At 36.2% G+C, this 23,124-nt stretch overlaps 17 non-coding genes across 17 annotated transcripts; all 17 read right to left on the bottom strand.

The window, feature by feature from the left end:
* Window positions 1-895: 895 nt before the first annotated feature.
* Window positions 896-967, bottom strand: TRNAA-UGC (transfer RNA alanine (anticodon UGC)). The gene has a single exon. It is a non-coding gene; the product is annotated as a tRNA-Ala (tRNA).
* Window positions 968-2,187: 1,220 nt separating this feature from the next.
* TRNAA-UGC (transfer RNA alanine (anticodon UGC)) lies at window positions 2,188-2,259 on the bottom strand. Its single transcript has one exon. It is a non-coding gene; the product is annotated as a tRNA-Ala (tRNA).
* A 1,065-nt stretch (window positions 2,260-3,324) lies between these two features.
* On the bottom strand, window positions 3,325-3,396 carry TRNAA-UGC (transfer RNA alanine (anticodon UGC)). Its single transcript has one exon. It is a non-coding gene; the product is annotated as a tRNA-Ala (tRNA).
* A 1,064-nt stretch (window positions 3,397-4,460) lies between these two features.
* TRNAA-UGC (transfer RNA alanine (anticodon UGC)) lies at window positions 4,461-4,532 on the bottom strand. Its single transcript has one exon. It is a non-coding gene; the product is annotated as a tRNA-Ala (tRNA).
* A 1,691-nt stretch (window positions 4,533-6,223) lies between these two features.
* TRNAA-UGC (transfer RNA alanine (anticodon UGC)) lies at window positions 6,224-6,295 on the bottom strand. The gene has a single exon. It is a non-coding gene; the product is annotated as a tRNA-Ala (tRNA).
* A 1,064-nt stretch (window positions 6,296-7,359) lies between these two features.
* TRNAA-UGC (transfer RNA alanine (anticodon UGC)) lies at window positions 7,360-7,431 on the bottom strand. The gene has a single exon. It is a non-coding gene; the product is annotated as a tRNA-Ala (tRNA).
* Window positions 7,432-8,495: 1,064 nt separating this feature from the next.
* Window positions 8,496-8,567, bottom strand: TRNAA-UGC (transfer RNA alanine (anticodon UGC)). The gene has a single exon. It is a non-coding gene; the product is annotated as a tRNA-Ala (tRNA).
* A 1,064-nt stretch (window positions 8,568-9,631) lies between these two features.
* Window positions 9,632-9,703, bottom strand: TRNAA-UGC (transfer RNA alanine (anticodon UGC)). Its single transcript has one exon. It is a non-coding gene; the product is annotated as a tRNA-Ala (tRNA).
* A 1,064-nt stretch (window positions 9,704-10,767) lies between these two features.
* On the bottom strand, window positions 10,768-10,839 carry TRNAA-UGC (transfer RNA alanine (anticodon UGC)). Its single transcript has one exon. It is a non-coding gene; the product is annotated as a tRNA-Ala (tRNA).
* Window positions 10,840-11,903: 1,064 nt separating this feature from the next.
* TRNAA-UGC (transfer RNA alanine (anticodon UGC)) lies at window positions 11,904-11,975 on the bottom strand. The gene has a single exon. It is a non-coding gene; the product is annotated as a tRNA-Ala (tRNA).
* A 1,064-nt stretch (window positions 11,976-13,039) lies between these two features.
* On the bottom strand, window positions 13,040-13,111 carry TRNAA-UGC (transfer RNA alanine (anticodon UGC)). The gene has a single exon. It is a non-coding gene; the product is annotated as a tRNA-Ala (tRNA).
* Window positions 13,112-14,331: 1,220 nt separating this feature from the next.
* TRNAA-UGC (transfer RNA alanine (anticodon UGC)) lies at window positions 14,332-14,403 on the bottom strand. The gene has a single exon. It is a non-coding gene; the product is annotated as a tRNA-Ala (tRNA).
* A 1,065-nt stretch (window positions 14,404-15,468) lies between these two features.
* On the bottom strand, window positions 15,469-15,540 carry TRNAA-UGC (transfer RNA alanine (anticodon UGC)). The gene has a single exon. It is a non-coding gene; the product is annotated as a tRNA-Ala (tRNA).
* Window positions 15,541-16,604: 1,064 nt separating this feature from the next.
* TRNAA-UGC (transfer RNA alanine (anticodon UGC)) lies at window positions 16,605-16,676 on the bottom strand. The gene has a single exon. It is a non-coding gene; the product is annotated as a tRNA-Ala (tRNA).
* A 2,202-nt stretch (window positions 16,677-18,878) lies between these two features.
* On the bottom strand, window positions 18,879-18,950 carry TRNAA-UGC (transfer RNA alanine (anticodon UGC)). The gene has a single exon. It is a non-coding gene; the product is annotated as a tRNA-Ala (tRNA).
* A 1,549-nt stretch (window positions 18,951-20,499) lies between these two features.
* Window positions 20,500-20,571, bottom strand: TRNAA-UGC (transfer RNA alanine (anticodon UGC)). Its single transcript has one exon. It is a non-coding gene; the product is annotated as a tRNA-Ala (tRNA).
* Window positions 20,572-22,756: 2,185 nt separating this feature from the next.
* TRNAA-UGC (transfer RNA alanine (anticodon UGC)) lies at window positions 22,757-22,828 on the bottom strand. Its single transcript has one exon. It is a non-coding gene; the product is annotated as a tRNA-Ala (tRNA).
* Window positions 22,829-23,124: the final 296 nt, after the last annotated feature.

Genomic DNA, 23,124 nt, shown 5'->3' on the forward strand with positions numbered 1-23,124 from the left:
AACCACATCCAATGATTGTTTAGGACTCCTAGCCTACGTATGGTAACTTAGTGTCAATTGTTATATCAGATGGCTTAAATGCCCTTCCATTTATGACTTTATTGGTCAAAATATGAAGTTCTTCACTAAGTATATCATCTTCTTATCCAAAAATTATCCTCTTTTACTCGGGGAATGAGGACCTATAATCGATTTACTGACACCTCATGGACACCAGGCACCAGATTTTCTGAGACAGCAGTGAACAGGATCTTAGCAGATGTTTAATTAAGTTTGCTCACTCAACTCTAAATTGTTCAAAATCAAAACCTGAATTGCATTTTCTTTTCGGCTAAACGTTCCAAGCTGTGGAAGGTCCATGTTGGACTCTTTTCTAAAACATCAGCCTTGAAACAATTTTAATAAAGCTTCTGTAGCCAAAGAAATGAAATTCTCATGAGAAGTCACTAAAACTACGAATGTGAGGTCAAGGAAACTTCCCGAAACTCTAGAATTTAAGTAGGATACGCCATATACACTATTAAAAACCCACTTAGAGAAGTTGGCAACGCTATGCTATTTTCTTTGGGAATAAGGAAATCTAATGCAGACTCTGTCCTCAGAAGGAAACCAGACACAGGATTTTTAAGACAAGAGAGGATTTGGAGCTTAAAGATTTTTCTTTGGATTGATACACTAATGTTGACATTGTTGTGTGATAATTACTAAATTGTAAAATTTTGACTTATTTAAAGAAGCTGTGACTAAAGCCGAGTTTGTGAATATTTTGAAAACATCACTTTTTGCCTACATATTTTTCTCGATACAATTCATCTTCTGGTGAATAAATTCTTCATTGGAACTATGTAAACAAAGTCACTCATGCCGACTCTTCTAAATTAAAATTAATTGCACCTGGAGATGCCGGGGATTGAACCCGGGGCCTCATACATGCAAAGCATGCGCTCTACCACTGAGCTACATCCCCATTACACTGTTGCACTATTACAGAACACGACACACAAATAGAACCTCGGCTCATTCGAAAAAATAGCCTTGTCTATTTTTTTTTAATTAAGTTCGTCTGAGGACTGTAGATTGCAAAATAGTTAAAAGCCTCAGATGTATATTAACAGAGGTAATAGTTGGACACATTTAACCACATCCAATGATTGTTTAGGACTCCTAGCCTACGTATGGTAACTTAGTGTCAATTGTTATATCAGATGGCTTAAATGCCCTTCCATTTATGACTTTATTGGTCAAAATATGAAGTTCTTCACTAAGTATATCATCTTCTTATCCAAAAATTATCCTCTTTTACTCGGGGAATGAGGACCTATAATCGATTTACTGACACCTCATGGACACCAGGCACCAGATTTTCTGAGACAGCAGTGAACAGGATCTTAGCAGATGTTTAATTAAGTTTGCTCACTCAACTCTAAATTGTTCAAAATCAAAACCTGAATTGCATTTTCTTTTCGGCTAAACGTTCCAAGCTGTGGAAGGTCCATGTTGGACTCTTTTCTAAAACATCAGCCTTGAAACAATTTTAATAAAGCTTCTGTAGCCAAAGAAATGAAATTCTCATGAGAAGTCACTAAAACTACGAATGTGAGGTCAAGGAAACTTCCCGAAACTCTAGAATTTAAGTAGGATACGCCATATACACTATTAAAAACCCACTTAGAGAAGTTGGCAACGCTATGCTATTTTCTTTGGGAATAAGGAAATCTAATGCAGACTCTGTCCTCAGAAGGAAACCAGACACAGGATTTTTAAGACAAGAGAGGATTTGGAGCTTAAAGATTTTTCTTTGGATTGATACACTAATGTTGACATTGTTGTGTGATAATTACTAAATTGTAAAATTTTGACTTATTTAAAGAAGCTGTGACTAAAGCCGAGTTTGTGAATATTTTGAAAACATCACTTTTTGCCTACATATTTTTCTCGATACAATTCATCTTCTGGTGAATAAATTCTTAATTGGAACAATGTAAACAAAGTCACTCATGCCGACTCTTCTAAATTAAAATTAATTGCACCTGGAGATGCCGGGGATTGAACCCGGGGCCTCATACATCACTTTTTGCCTACATATTTTTCTCGATACAATTCATCTTCTGGTGAATAAATTCTTAATTGGAACAATGTAAACAAAGTCACTCATGCCGACTCTTCTAAATTAAAATTAATTGCACCTGGAGATGCCGGGGATTGAACCCGGGGCCTCATACATGCAAAGCATGCGCTCTACCACTGAGCTACATCCCCATTACATTGCTGCAGCATTACAGAACACGACACACAAATAGAACCTCGGCTCATTCGACAAAAATAGCCTTGTCTATTTTTTTTTAATAAAGTTCGTCTGAGGACTGTAGATTGCAAAATAGTTAAAAGCCTCAGATGTATATTAACAGAGGTAATAGTTGGACACATTTAACCACATCCAATGATTGTTTAGGACTCCTAGCCTACGTATGGTAACTTAGTGTCAATTGTTATATCAGATGGCTTAAATGCCCTTCCATTTATGACTTTATTGGTCAAAATATGAAGTTCTTCACTAAGTATATCATCTTCTTATCCAAAAATTATCCTCTTTTACTCGGGGAATGAGGACCTATAATCGATTTACTGACACCTCATGGACACCAGGCACCAGATTTTCTGAGACAGCAGTGAACAGGATCTTAGCAGATGTTTAATTAAGTTTGCTCACTCAACTCTAAATTGTTCAAAATCAAAACCTGAATTGCATTTTCTTTTCGGCTAAACGTTCCAAGCTGTGGAAGGTCCATGTTGGACTCTTTTCTAAAACATCAGCCTTGAAACAATTTTAATAAAGCTTCTGTAGCCAAAGAAATGAAATTCTCATGAGAAGTCACTAAAACTACGAATGTGAGGTCAAGGAAACTTCCCGAAACTCTAGAATTTAAGTAGGATACGCCATATACACTATTAAAAACCCACTTAGAGAAGTTGGCAACGCTATGCTATTTTCTTTGGGAATAAGGAAATCTAATGCAGACTCTGTCCTCAGAAGGAAACCAGACACAGGATTTTTAAGACAAGAGAGGATTTGGAGCTTAAAGATTTTTCTTTGGATTGATACACTAATGTTGACATTGTTGTGTGATAATTACTAAATTGTAAAATTTTGACTTATTTAAAGAAGCTGTGACTAAAGCCGAGTTTGTGAATATTTTGAAAACATCACTTTTTGCCTACATATTTTTCTCGATACAATTCATCTTCTGGTGAATAAATTCTTCATTGGAACTATGTAAACAAAGTCACTCATGCCGACTCTTCTAAATTAAAATTAATTGCACCTGGAGATGCCGGGGATTGAACCCGGGGCCTCATACATGCAAAGCATGCGCTCTACCACTGAGCTACATCCCCATTACACTGTTGCAGCATTACAGAACACGACACACAAATAGAACCTCGGCTCATTCGAAAAAATAGCCTTGTCTATTTTTTTTTAATTAAGTTCGTCTGAGGACTGTAGATTGCAAAATAGTTAAAAGCCTCAGATGTATATTAACAGAGGTAATAGTTGGACACATTTAACCACATCCAATGATTGTTTAGGACTCCTAGCCTACGTATGGTAACTTAGTGTCAATTGTTATATCAGATGGCTTAAATGCCCTTCCATTTATGACTTTATTGGTCAAAATATGAAGTTCTTCACTAAGTATATCATCTTCTTATCCAAAAATTATCCTCTTTTACTCGGGGAATGAGGACCTATAATCGATTTACTGACACCTCATGGACACCAGGCACCAGATTTTCTGAGACAGCAGTGAACAGGATCTTAGCAGATGTTTAATTAAGTTTGCTCACTCAACTCTAAATTGTTCAAAATCAAAACCTGAATTGCATTTTCTTTTCGGCTAAACGTTCCAAGCTGTGGAAGGTCCATGTTGGACTCTTTTCTAAAACATCAGCCTTGAAACAATTTTAATAAAGCTTCTGTAGCCAAAGAAATGAAATTCTCATGAGAAGTCACTAAAACTACGAATGTGAGGTCAAGGAAACTTCCCGAAACTCTAGAATTTAAGTAGGATACGCCATATACACTATTAAAAACCCACTTAGAGAAGTTGGCAACGCTATGCTATTTTCTTTGGGAATAAGGAAATCTAATGCAGACTCTGTCCTCAGAAGGAAACCAGACACAGGATTTTTAAGACAAGAGAGGATTTGGAGCTTAAAGATTTTTCTTTGGATTGATACACTAATGTTGACATTGTTGTGTGATAATTACTAAATTGTAAAATTTTGACTTATTTAAAGAAGCTGTGACTAAAGCCGAGTTTGTGAATATTTTGAAAACATCACTTTTTGCCTACATATTTTTCTCGATACAATTCATCTTCTGGTGAATAAATTCTTCATTGGAACTATGTAAACAAAGTCACTCATGCCGACTCTTCTAAATTAAAATTAATTGCACCTGGAGATGCCGGGGATTGAACCCGGGGCCTCATACATGCAAAGCATGCGCTCTACCACTGAGCTACATCCCCATTACATTGCTGCAGCATTACAGAACACGACACACAAATAGAACCTCGGCTCATTCGAAAAAATAGCCTTGTCTATTTTTTTTTAATAAAGTTCGTCTGAGGACTGTAGATTGCAAAATAGTTAAAAGCCTCAGATGTATATTAACAGAGGTAATAGTTGGACACATTTAACCACATCCAATGATTGTTTAGGACTCCTAGCCTACGTATGGTAACTTAGTGTCAATTGTTATATCAGATGGCTTAAATGCCCTTCCATTTATGACTTTATTGGTCAAAATATGAAGTTCTTCACTAAGTATATCATCTTCTTATCCAAAAATTATCCTCTTTTACTCGGGGAATGAGGACCTATAATCGATTTACTGACACCTCATGGACACCAGGCACCAGATTTTCTGAGACAGCAGTGAACAGGATCTTAGCAGATGTTTAATTAAGTTTGCTTACTCAACTCTAAATTGTTCAAAATCAAAACCTGAATTGCATTTTCTTTTCGGCTAAACGTTCCAAGCTGTGGAAGGTCCATGTTGGACTCTTTTCTAAAACATCAGCCTTGAAACAATTTTAATAAAGCTTCTGTAGCCAAAGAAATGAAATTCTCATGAGAAGTCACTAAAACTACGAATGTGAGGTCAAGGAAACTTCCCGAAACTCTAGAATTTAAGTAGGATACGCCATATACACTATTAAAACCCCACTTAGAGAAGTTGGCAACGCTATGCTATTTTCTTTGGGAATAAGGAAATCTAATGCAGACTCTGTCCTCAGAAGGAAACCAGACACAGGATTTTTAAGACAAGAGAGGATTTGGAGCTTAAAGATTTTTCTTTGGATTGATACACTAATGTTGACATTGTTGTGTGATAATTACTAAATTGTAAAATTTTGACTTTATTGGTCAAAATATGAAGTTCTTCACTAAGTATATCATCTTCTTATCCAAAAATTATCCTCTTTTACTCGGGGAATGAGGACCTATAATCGATTTACTGACACCTCATGGACACCAGGCACCAGATTTTCTGAGACAGCAGTGAACAGGATCTTAGCAGATGTTTAATTAAGTTTGCTCACTCAACTCTAAATTGTTCAAAATCAAAACCTGAATTGCATTTTCTTTTCGGCTAAACGTTCCAAGCTGTGGAAGGTCCATGTTGGACTCTTTTCTAAAACATCAGCCTTGAAACAATTTTAATAAAGCTTCTGTAGCCAAAGAAATGAAATTCTCATGAGAAGTCACTAAAACTACGAATGTGAGGTCAAGGAAACTTCCCGAAACTCTAGAATTTAAGTAGGATACGCCATATACACTATTAAAAACCCACTTAGAGAAGTTGGCAACGCTATGCTATTTTCTTTGGGAATAAGGAAATCTAATGCAGACTCTGTCCTCAGAAGGAAACCAGACACAGGATTTTTAAGACAAGAGAGGATTTGGAGCTTAAAGATTTTTCTTTGGATTGATACACTAATGTTGACATTGTTGTGTGATAATTACTAAATTGTAAAATTTTGACTTATTTAAAGAAGCTGTGACTAAAGCCGAGTTTGTGAATATTTTGAAAACATCACTTTTTGCCTACATATTTTTCTCGATACAATTCATCTTCTGGTGAATAAATTCTTCATTGGAACTATGTAAACAAAGTCACTCATGCCGACTCTTCTAAATTAAAATTAATTGCACCTGGAGATGCCGGGGATTGAACCCGGGGCCTCATACATGCAAAGCATGCGCTCTACCACTGAGCTACATCCCCATTACACTGTTGCAGCATTACAGAACACGACACACAAATAGAACCTCGGCTCATTCGAAAAAATAGCCTTGTCTATTTTTTTTTAATAAAGTTCGTCTGAGGACTGTAGATTGCAAAATAGTTAAAAGCCTCAGATGTATATTAACAGAGGTAATAGTTGGACACATTTAACCACATCCAATGATTGTTTAGGACTCCTAGCCTACGTATGGTAACTTAGTGTCAATTGTTATATCAGATGGCTTAAATGCCCTTCCATTTACGACTTTATTGGTCAAAATATGAAGTTCTTCACTAAGTATATCATCTTCTTATCCAAAAATTATCCTCTTTTACTCGGGGAATGAGGACCTATAATCGATTTACTGACACCTCATGGACACCAGGCACCAGATTTTCTGAGACAGCAGTGAACAGGATCTTAGCAGATGTTTAATTAAGTTTGCTCACTCAACTCTAAATTGTTCAAAATCAAAACCTGAATTGCATTTTCTTTTCGGCTAAACGTTCCAAGCTGTGGAAGGTCCATGTTGGACTCTTTTCTAAAACATAAGCCTTAAAACAATTTTAATAAAGCTTCTGTAGCCAAAGAAATGAAATTCTCATGAGAAGTCACTAAAACTACGAATGTGAGGTCAAGGAAACTTCCCGAAACTCTAGAATTTAAGTAGGATACGCCATATACACTATTAAAACCCCACTTAGAGAAGTTGGTAACGCTATGCTATTTTCTTTGGGAATAAGGAAATCTAATGCAGACTCTGTCCTCAGAAGGAAACCAGACACAGGATTTTTAAGACAAGAGAGGATTTGGAGCTTAAAGATTTTTCTTTGGATTGATACACTAATGTTGACATTGTTGTGTGATAATTACTAAATTGTAAAATTTTGACTTATTTAAAGAAGCTGTGACTAAAGCCGAGTTTGTGAATATTTTGAAAACATCACTTTTTGCCTACATATTTTTCTCGATACAATTCATCTTCTGGTGAATAAATTCTTCATTGGAACTATGTAAACAAAGTCACTCATGCCGACTCTTCTAAATTAAAATTAATTGCACCTGGAGATGCCGGGGATTGAACCCGGGGCCTCATACATGCAAAGCATGCGCTCTACCACTGAGCTACATCCCCATTACACTGTTGCAGCATTACAGAACACGACACACAAATAGAACCTCGGCTCATTCGAAAAAATAGCCTTGTCTATTTTTTTTTAATAAAGTTCGTCTGAGGACTGTAGATTGCAAAATAGTTAAAAGCCTCACATGTATATTAACAGAGGTAATAGTTGGACACATTTAACCACATCCAATGATTGTTTAGGACTCCTAGCCTACGTATGGTAACTTAGTGTCAATTGTTATATCAGATGGCTTAAATGCCCTTCCATTTATGACTTTATTGGTCAAAATATGAAGTTCTTCACTAAGTATATCATCTTCTTATCCAAAAATTATCCTCTTTTACTCGGGGAATGAGGACCTATAATCGATTTACTGACACCTCATGGACACCAGGCACCAGATTTTCCGAGACAGCAGTGAACAGGATCTTAGCAGATGTTTAATTAAGTTTGCTCACTCAACTCTAAATTGTTCAAAATCAAAACCTGAATTGCATTTTCTTTTCGGCTAAACGTTCCAAGCTGTGGAAGGTCCATGTTGGACTCTTTTCTAAAACATCAGCCTTGAATCAATTTTAATAAAGCTTCTGTAGCCAAAGAAATGAAATTCTCATGAGAAGTCACTAAAACTACGAATGTGAGGTCAAGGAAACTTCCCGAAACTCTAGAATTTAAGTAGGATACGCCATATACACTATTAAAAACCCACTTAGAGAAGTTGGTAACGCTATGCTATTTTCTTTGGGAATAAGGAAATCTAATGCAGACTCTGTCCTCAGAAGGAAACCAGACACAGGATTTTTAAGACAAGAGAGGATTTGGAGCTTAAAGATTTTTCTTTGGATTGATACACTAATGTTGACATTGTTGTGTGATAATTACTAAATTGTAAAATTTTGACTTATTTAAAGAAGCTGTGACTAAAGCCGAGTTTGTGAATATTTTGAAAACATCACTTTTTGCCTACATATTTTTCTCGATACAATTCATCTTCTGGTGAATAAATTCTTCATTGGAACTATGTAAACAAAGTCACTCATGCCGACTCTTCTAAATTAAAATTAATTGCACCTGAAGATGCCGGGGATTGAACCCGGGGCCTCATACATGCAAAGCATGCGCTCTACCACTGAGCTACATCCCCATTACACTGTTGCAGCATTACAGAACACGACACACAAATAGAACCTCGGCTCATTCGAAAAAATAGCCTTGTCTATTTTTTTTTAATAAAGTTCGTCTGAGGACTGTAGATTGCAAAATAGTTAAAAGCCTCACATGTATATTAACAGAGGTAATAGTTGGACACATTTAACCACATCCAATGATTGTTTAGGACTCCTAGCCTACGTATGGTAACTTAGTGTCAATTGTTATATCAGATGGCTTAAATGCCCTTCCATTTATGACTTTATTGGTCAAAATATGAAGTTCTTCACTAAGTATATCATCTTCTTATCCAAAAATTATCCTCTTTTACTCGGGGAATGAGGACCTATAATCGATTTACTGACACCTCATGGACACCAGGCACCAGATTTTCTGAGACAGCAGTGAACAGGATCTTAGCAGATGTTTAATTAAGTTTGCTTACTCAACTCTAAATTGTTCAAAATCAAAACCTGAATTGCATTTTCTTTTCGGCTAAACGTTCCAAGCTGTGGAAGGTCCATGTTGGACTCTTTTCTAAAACATCAGCCTTGAAACAATTTTAATAAAGCTTCTGTAGCCAAAGAAATGAAATTCTCATGAGAAGTCACTAAAACTACGAATGTGAGGTCAAGGAAACTTCCCGAAACTCTAGAATTTAAGTAGGATACGCCATATACACTATTAAAAACCCACTTAGAGAAGTTGGCAACGCTATGAAATTTTCTTTGGGAATAAGGAAATCTAATGCAGACTCTGTCCTCAGAAGGAAACCAGACACAGGATTTTTAAGACAAGAGAGGATTTGGAGCTTAAAGATTTTTCTTTGGATTGATACACTAATGTTGACATTGTTGTGTGATAATTACTAAATTGTAAAATTTTGACTTATTTAAAGAAGCTGTGACTAAAGCCGAGTTTGTGAATATTTTGAAAACATCACTTTTTGCCTACATATTTTTCTCGATACAATTCATCTTCTGGTGAATAAATTCTTCATTGGAACTATGTAAACAAAGTCACTCATGCCGACTCTTCTAAATTAAAATTAATTGCACCTGGAGATGCCGGGGATTGAACCCGGGGCCTCATACATGCAAAGCATGCGCTCTACCACTGAGCTACATCCCCATTACACTGTTGCAGCATTACAGAACACGACACACAAATAGAACCTCGGCTCATTCGAAAAAATAGCCTTGTCTATTTTTTTTTAATAAAGTTCGTCTGAGGACTGTAGATTGCAAAATAGTTAAAAGCCTCAGATGTATATTAACAGAGGTAATAGTTGGACACATTTAACCACATCCAATGATTGTTTAGGACTCCTAGCCTACGTATGGTAACTTAGTGTCAATTGTTATATCAGATGGCTTAAATGCCCTTCCATTTATGACTTTATTGGTCAAAATATGAAGTTCTTCACTAAGTATATCATCTTCTTATCCAAAAATTATCCTCTTTTACTCGGGGAATGAGGACCTATAATCGATTTACTGACACCTCATGGACACCAGGCACCAGATTTTCTGAGACAGCAGTGAACAGGATCTTAGCAGATGTTTAATTAAGTTTGCTTACTCAACTCTAAATTGTTCAAAATCAAAACCTGAATTGCATTTTCTTTTCGGCTAAACGTTCCAAGCTGTGGAAGGTCCATGTTGGACTCTTTTCTAAAACATCAGCCTTGAAACAATTTTAATAAAGCTTCTGTAGCCAAAGAAATGAAATTCTCATGAGAAGTCACTAAAACTACGAATGTGAGGTCAAGGAAACTTCCCGAAACTCTAGAATTTAAGTAGGATACGCCATATACACTATTAAAAACCCACTTAGAGAAGTTGGCAACGCTATGAAATTTTCTTTGGGAATAAGGAAATCTAATGCAGACTCTGTCCTCAGAAGGAAACCAGACACAGGATTTTTAAGACAAGAGAGGATTTGGAGCTTAAAGATTTTTCTTTGGATTGATACACTAATGTTGACATTGTTGTGTGATAATTACTAAATTGTAAAATTTTGACTTATTTAAAGAAGCTGTGACTAAAGCCGAGTTTGTGAATATTTTGAAAACATCACTTTTTGCCTACATATTTTTCTCGATACAATTCATCTTCTGGTGAATAAATTCTTCATTGGAACTATGTAAACAAAGTCACTCATGCCGACTCTTCTAAATTAAAATTAATTGCACCTGGAGATGCCGGGGATTGAACCCGGGGCCTCATACATGCAAAGCATGCGCTCTACCACTGAGCTACATCCCCATTACACTGTTGCAGCATTACAGAACACGACACACAAATAGAACCTCGGCTCATTCGAAAAAATAGCCTTGTCTATTTTTTTTTAATAAAGTTCGTCTGAGGACTGTAGATTGCAAAATAGTTAAAAGCCTCAGATGTATATTAACAGAGGTAATAGTTGGACACATTTAACCACATCCAATGATTGTTTAGGACTCCTAGCCTACGTATGGTAACTTAGTGTCAATTGTTATATCAGATGGCTTAAATGCCCTTCCATTTATGACTTTATTGGTCAAAATATGAAGTTCTTCACTAAGTATATCATCTTCTTATCCAAAAATTATCCTCTTTTACTCGGGGAATGAGGACCTATAATCGATTTACTGACACCTCATGGACACCAGGCACCAGATTTTCTGAGACAGCAGTGAACAGGATCTTAGCAGATGTTTAATTAAGTTTGCTTACTCAACTCTAAATTGTTCAAAATCAAAACCTGAATTGCATTTTCTTTTCGGCTAAACGTTCCAAGCTGTGGAAGGTCCATGTTGGACTCTTTTCTAAAACATCAGCCTTGAAACAATTTTAATAAAGCTTCTGTAGCCAAAGAAATGAAATTCTCATGAGAAGTCACTAAAACTACGAATGTGAGGTCAAGGAAACTTCCCGAAACTCTAGAATTTAAGTAGGATACGCCATATACACTATTAAAAACCCACTTAGAGAAGTTGGCAACGCTATGAAATTTTCTTTGGGAATAAGGAAATCTAATGCAGACTCTGTCCTCAGAAGGAAACCAGACACAGGATTTTTAAGACAAGAGAGGATTTGGAGCTTAAAGATTTTTCTTTGGATTGATACACTAATGTTGACATTGTTGTGTGATAATTACTAAATTGTAAAATTTTGACTTATTTAAAGAAGCTGTGACTAAAGCCGAGTTTGTGAATATTTTGAAAACATCACTTTTAGCCTACATATTTTTCTCGATACAATTCATCTTCTTGTGAATAAATTCTTCATTGGAACTATGTAAACAAAGTCACTCATGCCGACTCTTCTAAATTAAAATTAATTGCACCTGGAGATGCCGGGGATTGAACCCGGGGCCTCATACATGCAAAGCATGCGCTCTACCACTGAGCTACATCCCCATTACACTGTTGCAGCATTACAGAACACGACACACAAATAGAACCTCGGCTCATTCGAAAAAATAGCCTTGTCTATTTTTTTTTAATAAAGTTCGTCTGAGGACTGTAGATTGCAAAATAGTTAAAAGCCTCAGATGTATATTAACAGAGGTAATAGTTGGACACATTTAACCACATCCAATGATTGTTTAGGACTCCTAGCCTACGTATGGTAACTTAGTGTCAATTGTTATATCAGATGGCTTAAATGCCCTTCCATTTATGACTTTATTGGTCAAAATATGAAGTTCTTCACTAAGTATATCATCTTCTTATCCAAAAATTATCCTCTTTTACTCGGGGAATGAGGACCTATAATCGATTTACTGACACCTCATGGACACCAGGCACCAGATTTTCTGAGACAGCAGTGAACAGGATCTTAGCAGATGTTTAATTAAGTTTGCTCACTCAACTCTAAATTGTTCAAAATCAAAACCTGAATTGCATTTTCTTTTCGGCTAAACGTTCCAAGCTGTGGAAGGTCCATGTTGGACTCTTTTCTAAAACATCAGCCTTGAAACAATTTTAATAAAGCTTCTGTAGCCAAAGAAATGAAATTCTCATGAGAAGTCACTAAAACTACGAATGTGAGGTCAAGGAAACTTCCCGAAACTCTAGAATTTAAGTAGGATACGCCATATACACTATTAAAAACCCACTTAGAGAAGTTGGCAACGCTATGCTATTTTCTTTGGGAATAAGGAAATCTAATGCAGACTCTGTCCTCAGAAGGAAACCAGACACAGGATTTTTAAGACAAGAGAGGATTTGGAGCTTAAAGATTTTTCTTTGGATTGATACACTAATGTTGACATTGTTGTGTGATAATTACTAAATTGTAAAATTTTGACTTATTTAAAGAAGCTGTGACTAAAGCCGAGTTTGTGAATATTTTGAAAACATCACTTTTTGCCTACATATTTTTCTCGATACAATTCATCTTCTGGTGAATAAATTCTTCATTGGAACTATGTAAACAAAGTCACTCATGCCGACTCTTCTAAATTAAAATTAATTGCACCTGGAGATGCCGGGGATTGAACCCGGGGCCTCATACATGCAAAGCATGCGCTCTACCACTGAGCTACATCCCCATTACACTGTTGCACTATTACAGAACACGACACACAAATAGAACCTCGGCTCATTCGAAAAAATAGCCTTGTCTATTTTTTTTTAATTAAGTTCGTCTGAGGACTGTAGATTGCAAAATAGTTAAAAGCCTCAGATGTATATTAACAGAGGTAATAGTTGGACACATTTAACCACATCCAATGATTGTTTAGGACTCCTAGCCTACGTATGGTAACTTAGTGTCAATTGTTATATCAGATGGCTTAAATGCCCTTCCATTTATGACTTTATTGGTCAAAATATGAAGTTCTTCACTAAGTATATCATCTTCTTATCCAAAAATTATCCACTTTTACTCGGGGAATGAGGACCTATAATCGATTTACTGACACCTCATGGACACCAGGCACCAGATTTTCTGAGACAGCAGTGAACAGGATCTTAGCAGATGTTTAATTAAGTTTGCTCACTCAACTCTAAATTGTTCAAAATCAAAACCTGAATTGCATTTTCTTTTCGGCTAAACGTTCCAAGCTGTGGAAGGTCCATGTTGGACTCTTTTCTAAAACATCAGCCTTGAAACAATTTTAATAAAGCTTCTGTAGCCAAAGAAATGAAATTCTCATGAGAAGTCACTAAAACTACGAATGTGAGGTCAAGGAAACTTCCCGAAACTCTAGAATTTAAGTAGGATACGCCATATACACTATTAAAAACCCACTTAGAGAAGTTGGCAACGCTATGCTATTTTCTTTGGGAATAAGGAAATCTAATGCAGACTCTGTCCTCAGAAGGAAACCAGACACAGGATTTTTAAGACAAGAGAGGATTTGGAGCTTAAAGATTTTTCTTTGGATTGATACACTAATGTTGACATTGTTGTGTGATAATTACTAAATTGTAAAATTTTGACTTATTTAAAGAAGCTGTGACTAAAGCCGAGTTTGTGAATATTTTGAAAACATCACTTTTTGCCTACATATTTTTCTCGATACAATTCATCTTCTGGTGAATAAATTCTTAATTGGAACAATGTAAACAAAGTCACTCATGCCGACTCTTCTAAATTAAAATTAATTGCACCTGGAGATGCCGGGGATTGAACCCGGGGCCTCATACATCACTTTTTGCCTACATATTTTTCTCGATACAATTCATCTTCTGGTGAATAAATTCTTAATTGGAACAATGTAAACAAAGTCACTCATGCCGACTCTTCTAAATTAAAATTAATTGCACCTGGAGATGCCGGGGATTGAACCCGGGGCCTCATACATGCAAAGCATGCGCTCTACCACTGAGCTACATCCCCATTACATTGCTGCAGCATTACAGAACACGACACACAAATAGAACCTCGGCTCATTCGACAAAAATAGCCTTGTCTATTTTTTTTTAATAAAGTTCGTCTGAGGACTGTAGATTGCAAAATAGTTAAAAGCCTCAGATGTATATTAACAGAGGTAATAGTTGGACACATTTAACCACATCCAATGATTGTTTAGGACTCCTAGCCTACGTATGGTAACTTAGTGTCAATTGTTATATCAGATGGCTTAAATGCCCTTCCATTTATGACTTTATTGGTCAAAATATGAAGTTCTTCACTAAGTATATCATCTTCTTATCCAAAAATTATCCTCTTTTACTCGGGGAATGAGGACCTATAATCGATTTACTGGCACCTCATGGACACCAGGCACCAGATTTTCTGAGACAGCAGTGAACAGGATCTTAGCAGATGTTTAATTAAGTTTGCTCACTCAACTCTAAATTGTTCAAAATCAAAACCTGAATTGCATTTTCTTTTCGGCTAAACGTTCCAAGCTGTGGAAGGTCCATGTTGGACTCTTTTCTAAAACATCAGCCTTGAAACAATTTTAATAAAGCTTCTGTAGCCAAAGAAATGAAATTCTCATGAGAAGTCACTAAAACTACGAATGTGAGGTCAAGGAAACTTCCCGAAACTCTAGAATTTAAGTAGGATACGCCATATACACTATTAAAAACCCACTTAGAGAAGTTGGCAACGCTATGCTATTTTCCTTGGGAATAAGGAAATCTAATGCAGACTCTGTCCTCAGAAGGAAACCAGACACAGGATTTTTAAGACAAGAGAGGATTTGGAGCTTAAAGATTTTTCTTTGGATTGATACACTAATGTTGACATTGTTGTGTGATAATTACTAAATTGTAAAATTTTGACTTATTTAAAGAAGCTGTGACTAAAGCCGAGTTTGTGAATATTTTGAAAACATCACTTTTTGCCTACATATTTTTCTCGATACAATTCATCTTCTGGTGAATAAATTCTTCATTGGAACTATGTAAACAAAGTCACTCATGCCGACTCTTCTAAATTAAAATTAATTGCACCTGGAGATGCCGGGGATTGAACCCGGGGCCTCATACATGCAAAGCATGCGCTCTACCACTGAGCTACATCCCCATTACATTGCTGCAGCATTACAGAACACGACACACAAATAGAACCTCGGCTCATTCGAAAAAATAGCCTTGTCTATTTTTTTTTAATAAAGTTCGTCTGAGGACTGTAGATTGCAAAATAGTTAAAAGCCTCAGATGTATATTAACAGAGGTAATAGTTGGACACATTTAACCACATCCAATGATTGTTTAGGACTCCTAGCCTACGTATGGTAACTTAGTGTCAATTGTTATATCAGATGGCTTAAATGCCCTTCCATTTATGACTTTATTGGTCAAAATATGAAGTTCTTCACTAAATATATCATCTTCTTATCCAAAAATTATCCTCTTTTACTCGGGGAATGAGGACCTATAATCGATTTACTGACACCTCATGGACACCAGGCACCAGATTTTCTGAGACAGCAGTGAACAGGATCTTAGCAGATGTTTAATTAAGTTTGCTCACTCAACTCTAAATTGTTCAAAATCAAAACCTGAATTGCATTTTCTTTTCGGCTAAACGTTCCAAGCTGTGGAAGGTCCATGTTGGACTCTTTTCTAAAACATCAGCCTTGAAACAATTTTAATAAAGCTTCTGTAGCCAAAGAAATGAAATTCTCATGAGAAGTCACTAAAACTACGAATGTGAGGTCAAGGAAACTTCCCGAAACTCTAGAATTTAAGTAGGATACGCCATATACACTATTAAAAACCCACTTAGAGAAGTTGGCAACGCTATGCTATTTTCCTTGGGAATAAGGAAATCTAATGCAGACTCTGTCCTCAGAAGGAAACCAGACACAGGATTTTTAAGACAAGAGAGGATTTGGAGCTTAAAGATTTTTCTTTGGATTGATACACTAATGTTGACATTGTTGTGTGATAATTACTAAATTGTAAAATTTTGACTTATTTAAAGAAGCTGTGACTAAAGCCGAGTTTGTGAATATTTTGAAAACATCACTTTTTGCCTACATATTTTTCTCGATACAATTCATCTTCTGGTGAATAAATTCTTCATTGGAACTATGTAAACAAAGTCACTCATGCCGACTCTTCTAAATTAAAATTAATTGCACCTGGAGATGCCGGGGATTGAACCCGGGGCCTCATACATGCAAAGCATGCGCTCTACCACTGAGCTACATCCCCATTACACTGTTGCAGCATTACAGAACACGACACACAAATAGAACCTCGGCTCATTCGAAAAAATAGCCTTGTCTATTTTTTTTTAATTAAGTTCGTCTGAGGACTGTAGATTGCAAAATAGTTAAAAGCCTCAGATGTATATTAACAGAGGTAATAGTTGGACACATTTAACCACATCCAATGATTGTTTAGGACTCCTAGCCTACGTATGGTAACTTAGTGTCAATTGTTATATCAGATGGCTTAAATGCCCTTCCATTTATGACTTTATTGGTCAAAATATGAAGTTCTTCACTAAGTATATCATCTTCTTATCCAAAAATTATCCTCTTTTACTCGGGGAATGAGGACCTATAATCGATTTACTGACACCTCATGGACACCAGGCACCAGATTTTCTGAGACAGCAGTGAACAGGATCTTAGCAGATGTTTAATTAAGTTTGCTCACTCAACTCTAAATTGTTCAAAATCAAAACCTGAATTGCATTTTCTTTTCGGCTAAACGTTCCAAGCTGTGGAAGGTCCATGTTGGACTCTTTTCTAAAACATCAGCCTTGAAACAATTTTAATAAAGCTTCTGTAGCCAAAGAAATGAAATTCTCATGAGAAGTCACTAAAACTACGAATGTGAGGTCAAGGAAACTTCCCGAAACTCTAGAATTTAAGTAGGATACGCCATATACACTATTAAAAACCCACTTAGAGAAGTTGGCAACGCTATGCTATTTTCTTTGGGAATAAGGAAATCTAATGCAGACTCTGTCCTCAGAAGGAAACCAGACACAGGATTTTTAAGACAAGAGAGGATTTGGAGCTTAAAGATTTTTCTTTGGATTGATACACTAATGTTGACATTGTTGTGTGATAATTACTAAATTGTAAAATTTTGACTTATTTAAAGAAGCTGTGACTAAAGCCGAGTTTGTGAATATTTTGAAAACATCACTTTTTGCCTACATATTTTTCTCGATACAATTCATCTTCTGGTGAATAAATTCTTAATTGGAACAATGTAAACAAAGTCACTCATGCCGACTCTTCTAAATTAAAATTAATTGCACCTGGAGATGCCGGGGATTGAACCGGGGGCCTCATACATGCAAAGCATGCGCTCTACCACTGAGCTACATCCCCATTACATTGCTGCAGCATTACAGAACACGACACACAAATAGAACCTCGGCTCATTCGACAAAAATAGCCTTGTCTATTTTTTTTTAATAAAGTTCGTCTGAGGACTGTAGATTGCAAAATAGTTAAAAGCCTCAGATGTATATTAACAGAGGTAATAGTTGGACACATTTAACCACATCCAATGATTGTTTAGGACTCCTAGCCTACGTATGGTAACTTAGTGTCAATTGTTATATCAGATGGCTTAAATGCCCTTCCATTTATGACTTTATTGGTCAAAATATGAAGTTCTTCACTAAGTATATCATCTTCTTATCCAAAAATTATCCTCTTTTACTCGGGGAATGAGGACCTATAATCGATTTACTGACACCTCATGGACACCAGGCACCAGATTTTCTGAGACAGCAGTGAACAGGATCTTAGCAGATGTTTAATTAAGTTTGCTCACTCAACTCTAAATTGTTCAAAATCAAAACCTGAATTGCATTTTCTTTTCGGCTAAACGTTCCAAGCTGTGGAAGGAGCTATGTTGGACTCTTTTCTAAAACATCAGCCTTGAAACAATTTTAATAAAGCTTCTGTAGCCAAAGAAATGAAATTCTCATGAGAAGTCACTAAAACTACGAATGTGAGGTCAAGGAAACTTCCCAAAACTCTAGATTTTAAGTAGGATACGCCATATACACTATTATAACCCCACTTAGAGAAGTTTGCAACGCTATGCTATTTTCTTTGGGAATAAGGAAATCTAATGCAGACTCTGTCCTCAGAAGGAAACCAGACACAGGATTTTTAAGACAAGAGAGGATTTGGAGCTTAAAGATTTTTCTTTGGATTGATACACTAATGTTGACATTGTTGTGTGATAATTACTAAATTGTAAAATTTTGACTTATTTAAAGAAGCTGTGACTAAAGCCGAGTTTGTGAATATTTTGAAAACATCACTTTTTGCCTACATATTTTTCTCGATACAATTCATCTTCTGGTGAATAAATTCTTCATTGGAACTATGTAAACAAAGTCACTCATGCCGACTCTTCTAAATTAAAATTAATTTCACCTGGAGATGCCGGGGATTGAACCCGGGGCCTCATACATGCAAAGCATGCGCTCTACCACTGAGCTACATCCCCATTACATTGCTGCAGCATTACAGAACACAACACACAAATAGAACCTCGGCTCATTCGAAAAAATAGCCTTGTCTATTTTTTTTTAATAAAGTTCGTCTGAGGACTGTAGATTGCAAAATAGTTAAAAGCCTCAGATGTATATTAACAGAGGAAATAGTTGGTCACATTTAACCACATCCAATGATTGTTTAGGACTCCTGGCCTACGTATGGTAACTTAGTGTCAATTGTTATATGAGATGGCTTAAATGCCCTTCCATTTATGACTTTATTGGTCAAAATATGAAGTTCTTCACTAAGTATATCATCTTCTTATCCAAAAATTATCCTCTTTTACTCGGGGAATGAGGACCTATAATCAATTTACTGACACCTCATGGACACCAGGCACCAGAATTTCTGAGACAGCAGTGAACAGGATCTTAGCAGATGTTTAATTAAGTTTTCTCACTCAACTCTAAATTGTTCAAAATCAAAACCTGAATTGCATTTTCTTTTCGGCTAAAGGTTCCAAGCTGTGGAAGGAGCTATGTTGGACTCTTTTCTAAAACATCAGCCTTGAAACAATTTTACTAAAGCTTCTGTAGCCAAAGAAATGAAATTCTCATGAGAAGTCACTAAAACTACGAATGTGAGGTCAAGGAAACTTCCCGAAACTCTAGAATTTAAGTAGGATACGCCATATACACTATTAAAAACCCACTTAGAGAAGTTGGCAACGCTATGCTATTTTCTTTGGGAATAAGGAAATCTAATGCAGACTCTGTCCTCAGAAGGAAACCAGACACAGGATTTTTAAGACAAGAGAGGATTTGGAGCTTAAAGATTTTTCTTTGGATTGATACACGAATGTTGACATTGTTGTGATAATTACTAAATTGTAAAATTTTGACTTATTTAAAGAAGCTGTGACTAAAGCCGAGTTTGTGAATATTTTGAAAACATCACTTTTTGCCTACATATTTTTCTCGATACAATTCATCTTCTGGTGAATAAATTCTTCATTGGAACTATGTAAACAAAGTCACTCATGCCGACTCTTCTAAATTAAAATTAATTGCACCTGGAGATGCCAGGGATTGAACCCGGGGCCTCACACATGCAAAGCATGCGCTCTACCACTGAGCTACATCCCCGAAACTCTAGAATTTAAGTAGGATACGCCATATACACTATTAAAAACCCACTTAGAGAAGTTGGCAACGCTATGCTATTTTCTTTGGGAATAAGGAAATCTAATGCAGACTCTGTCCTCAGAAGGAAACCAGACACAGGATTTTTAAGACAAGAGAGGATTTGGAGCTTAAAGATTTTTCTTTGGATTGATACACTAATGTTGACATTGTTGTGTGATAATTACTAAATTGTAAAATTTTGACTTATTTAAAGAAGCTGTGACTAAAGCCGAGTTTGTGAATATTTTGAAAACAGCACTTTTTGCCTACATATTTTTCTCGATACAATTCATCTTCTGGTGAATAAATTCTTCATTGGAACTATGTAAACAAAGTCACTCATGCCGACTCTTCTAAATGAAAATTAATTGCACCTGGAGATGCCGGGGATTGAACCCGGGGCCTCATACATGCAAAGCATGCGCTCTACCACTGAGCTACATCCCCATATTACTGTTGGAGCATTACAGAACACGACACACAAATAGAACCTCGGCTCATTCGAAAAAATAGCCTTGTCTATTTTTTTTAATAAAGTTCGTCTGAGGACTGTAGATTGCAAAATAGTTAAAAGCCTCAGATGTATATTAACAGAGGTAATAGTTGGACACATTTAACCACATCCAATGATTGTTTAGGACTCCTAGCCTACGTATGGTAACTTAGTGTCAATTGTTATATCAGATGGCTTAAATGCCCTTCCATTTATGACTTTATTGGTCAAAATATGAAGTTCTTCACTAAGTATATCATCTTCTTATCCAAAAATTATCATCTTTTACTCGGGGAATGAGGACCTATAATCGATTTACTGACACCTCATGGACACCAGGCACCAGATTTTCTGAGACAGCAGTGAACAGGATCTTAGCAGATGTTCAATTAAGTTTGCTCACTCAACTCTAAATTGTTCAAAATCAAAACCTGAATTGCATTTTCTTTTCGGCTAAACGTTCCAAGCTGTGGAAGGTCCATGTTGGACTCTTTTCTAAAACATCAGCCTTGAAACAATTTTAATAAAGCTTCTGTAGCCAAAGAAATGAAATTCTCATGAGAAGTCACTAAAACTACGAATGTGAGGTCAAGGAAACTTCCCGAAACTCTAGAATTTAAGTAGGATACGCCATATACACTATTAAAAACCTACTTAGAGAAGTTGGCAACGCTATGCTATTTTCTTTGGGAATAAGGAAATCTAATGCAGACTCTGTCCTCAGAAGGAAACCAGACACAGGATTTTTAAGACAAGAGAGGATTTGGAGCTTAATGATTTTTCTTTGGATTGATACACTAATGTTGACATTGTTGTGTGATAATTACTAAATTGTAAAATTTTGACTTATTTAAAGAAGCTTTGACTAAAGCCGAGTTTGTGAATATTTTGAAAACATCACTTTTTGCCTACATATTTTTCTCGATACAATTCATCTTCTGGTGAATAAATTCTTCATTGGAACTATGTAAACAAAGTCACTCATGCCGACTCTTCTAAATTAAAATTAATTGCACCTGGAGATGTCGGGGCCTCATACATGCAAAGCATGCGCTCTACCACTGAGCTACATCCCCATTACATTGCTGCAGCATTACAGAACACGACACACAAATAGAACCTCGGCTCATTCGAAAAAATAGCCTTGTCTATTTTTTTTTTATAAAGTTCGTCTGAGGACTGTAGATTGTAAAATAGTTAAAAGCCTCAGATGTATATTAACAGAGGTAATAATTGGACACATTTAACCACATCCAATGATTGTTTAGGACTCCTAGCCTACGTATGGTAACTTAGTGTCAATTGTTATATCAGATGGCTTAAATGCCCTTCCATTTATGACTTTATTGGTCAAAATATGAAGTTCTTCACTAAGTATATCATCTTCTTATCCAAAAATTATCCTCTTTTACTCGGGGAATGAGGACCTATAATCGATTTACTGACACCTCATGGACACCAGGCACCAGATTTTCTGAGACAGCAGTGAACAGGATCTTAGCAGATGTTTAATTAAGTTTGCTCACTCAACTCTAAATTGTTCAAAATCAAAACCTGAATAGCATTTTCTTTTCGGCTAAACGTTCCAAGCTGTGGAAGGAGCTATGTTGGACTCTTTTCTAAAACATCAGCCTTGAAACAATTTTAATAAAGCTTCTGTAGCCAAAGAAATGAAATTCTCATGAGAAGTCACTAAAACTACGAATGTGAGGTCAAGGAAACTTCCCGAAACTCTAGAATTTAAGTAGGATACGCCATATACACTATTAAAACCCCACTTAGAGAAGTTGGCAACGCTATGCTATTTTCTTTGGGAATATTTTCTGAGAGCAGACTCTGTCCTCAGAAGGAAACCAGACACAGGATTTTTAAGACAAGAGAGGATTTGGAGCTTAAAGATTTTTCTTTGGATTGATACACTAATGTTGACATTGTTGTGTGATAATTACTAAATTGTAAAATTTTGACTTATTTAAAGAAGCTGTGACTAAAGCCGAGTTTGTGAATATTTTGAAAACATCACTTTTTGCCTACATATTTTTCTCGATACAATTCATCTTCTGGTGAATAAATTCTTCATTGGAACTATGTAAACAAAGTCACTCATGCCGACTCTTCTAAATTAAAATTAATTGCACCTGGAGATGCCGGGGATTGAACCCAGGGCCTCATACATGCAAAGCATGCGCTCTACCACTAAGCTACATCCCCATTACATTGCTGCAGCATTACAGAACACGACACACAAATAGAACCTCGGCTCATTCGAAAAAATAGCCTTGTCTATTTTTTTTTTATAAAGTTCGTCTGAGGACTGTAGATTGTAAAATAGTTAAAAGCCTCAGATGTATATTAACAGAGGTAATAATTGGACACATTTAACCACATCCAATGATTGTTTAGGACTCCTAGCCTACGTATGGTAACTTAGTGTCAATTGTTATATCAGATGGCTTAAATGCCCTTCCATTTATGACTTTATTGGTCAAAATATGAAGTTCTTCACT

This window comes from Pelobates fuscus, chromosome 12 (assembly GCF_036172605.1).
Source record: "Pelobates fuscus isolate aPelFus1 chromosome 12, aPelFus1.pri, whole genome shotgun sequence".
Classification (NCBI taxonomy): domain Eukaryota; kingdom Metazoa; phylum Chordata; class Amphibia; order Anura; family Pelobatidae; genus Pelobates; species Pelobates fuscus.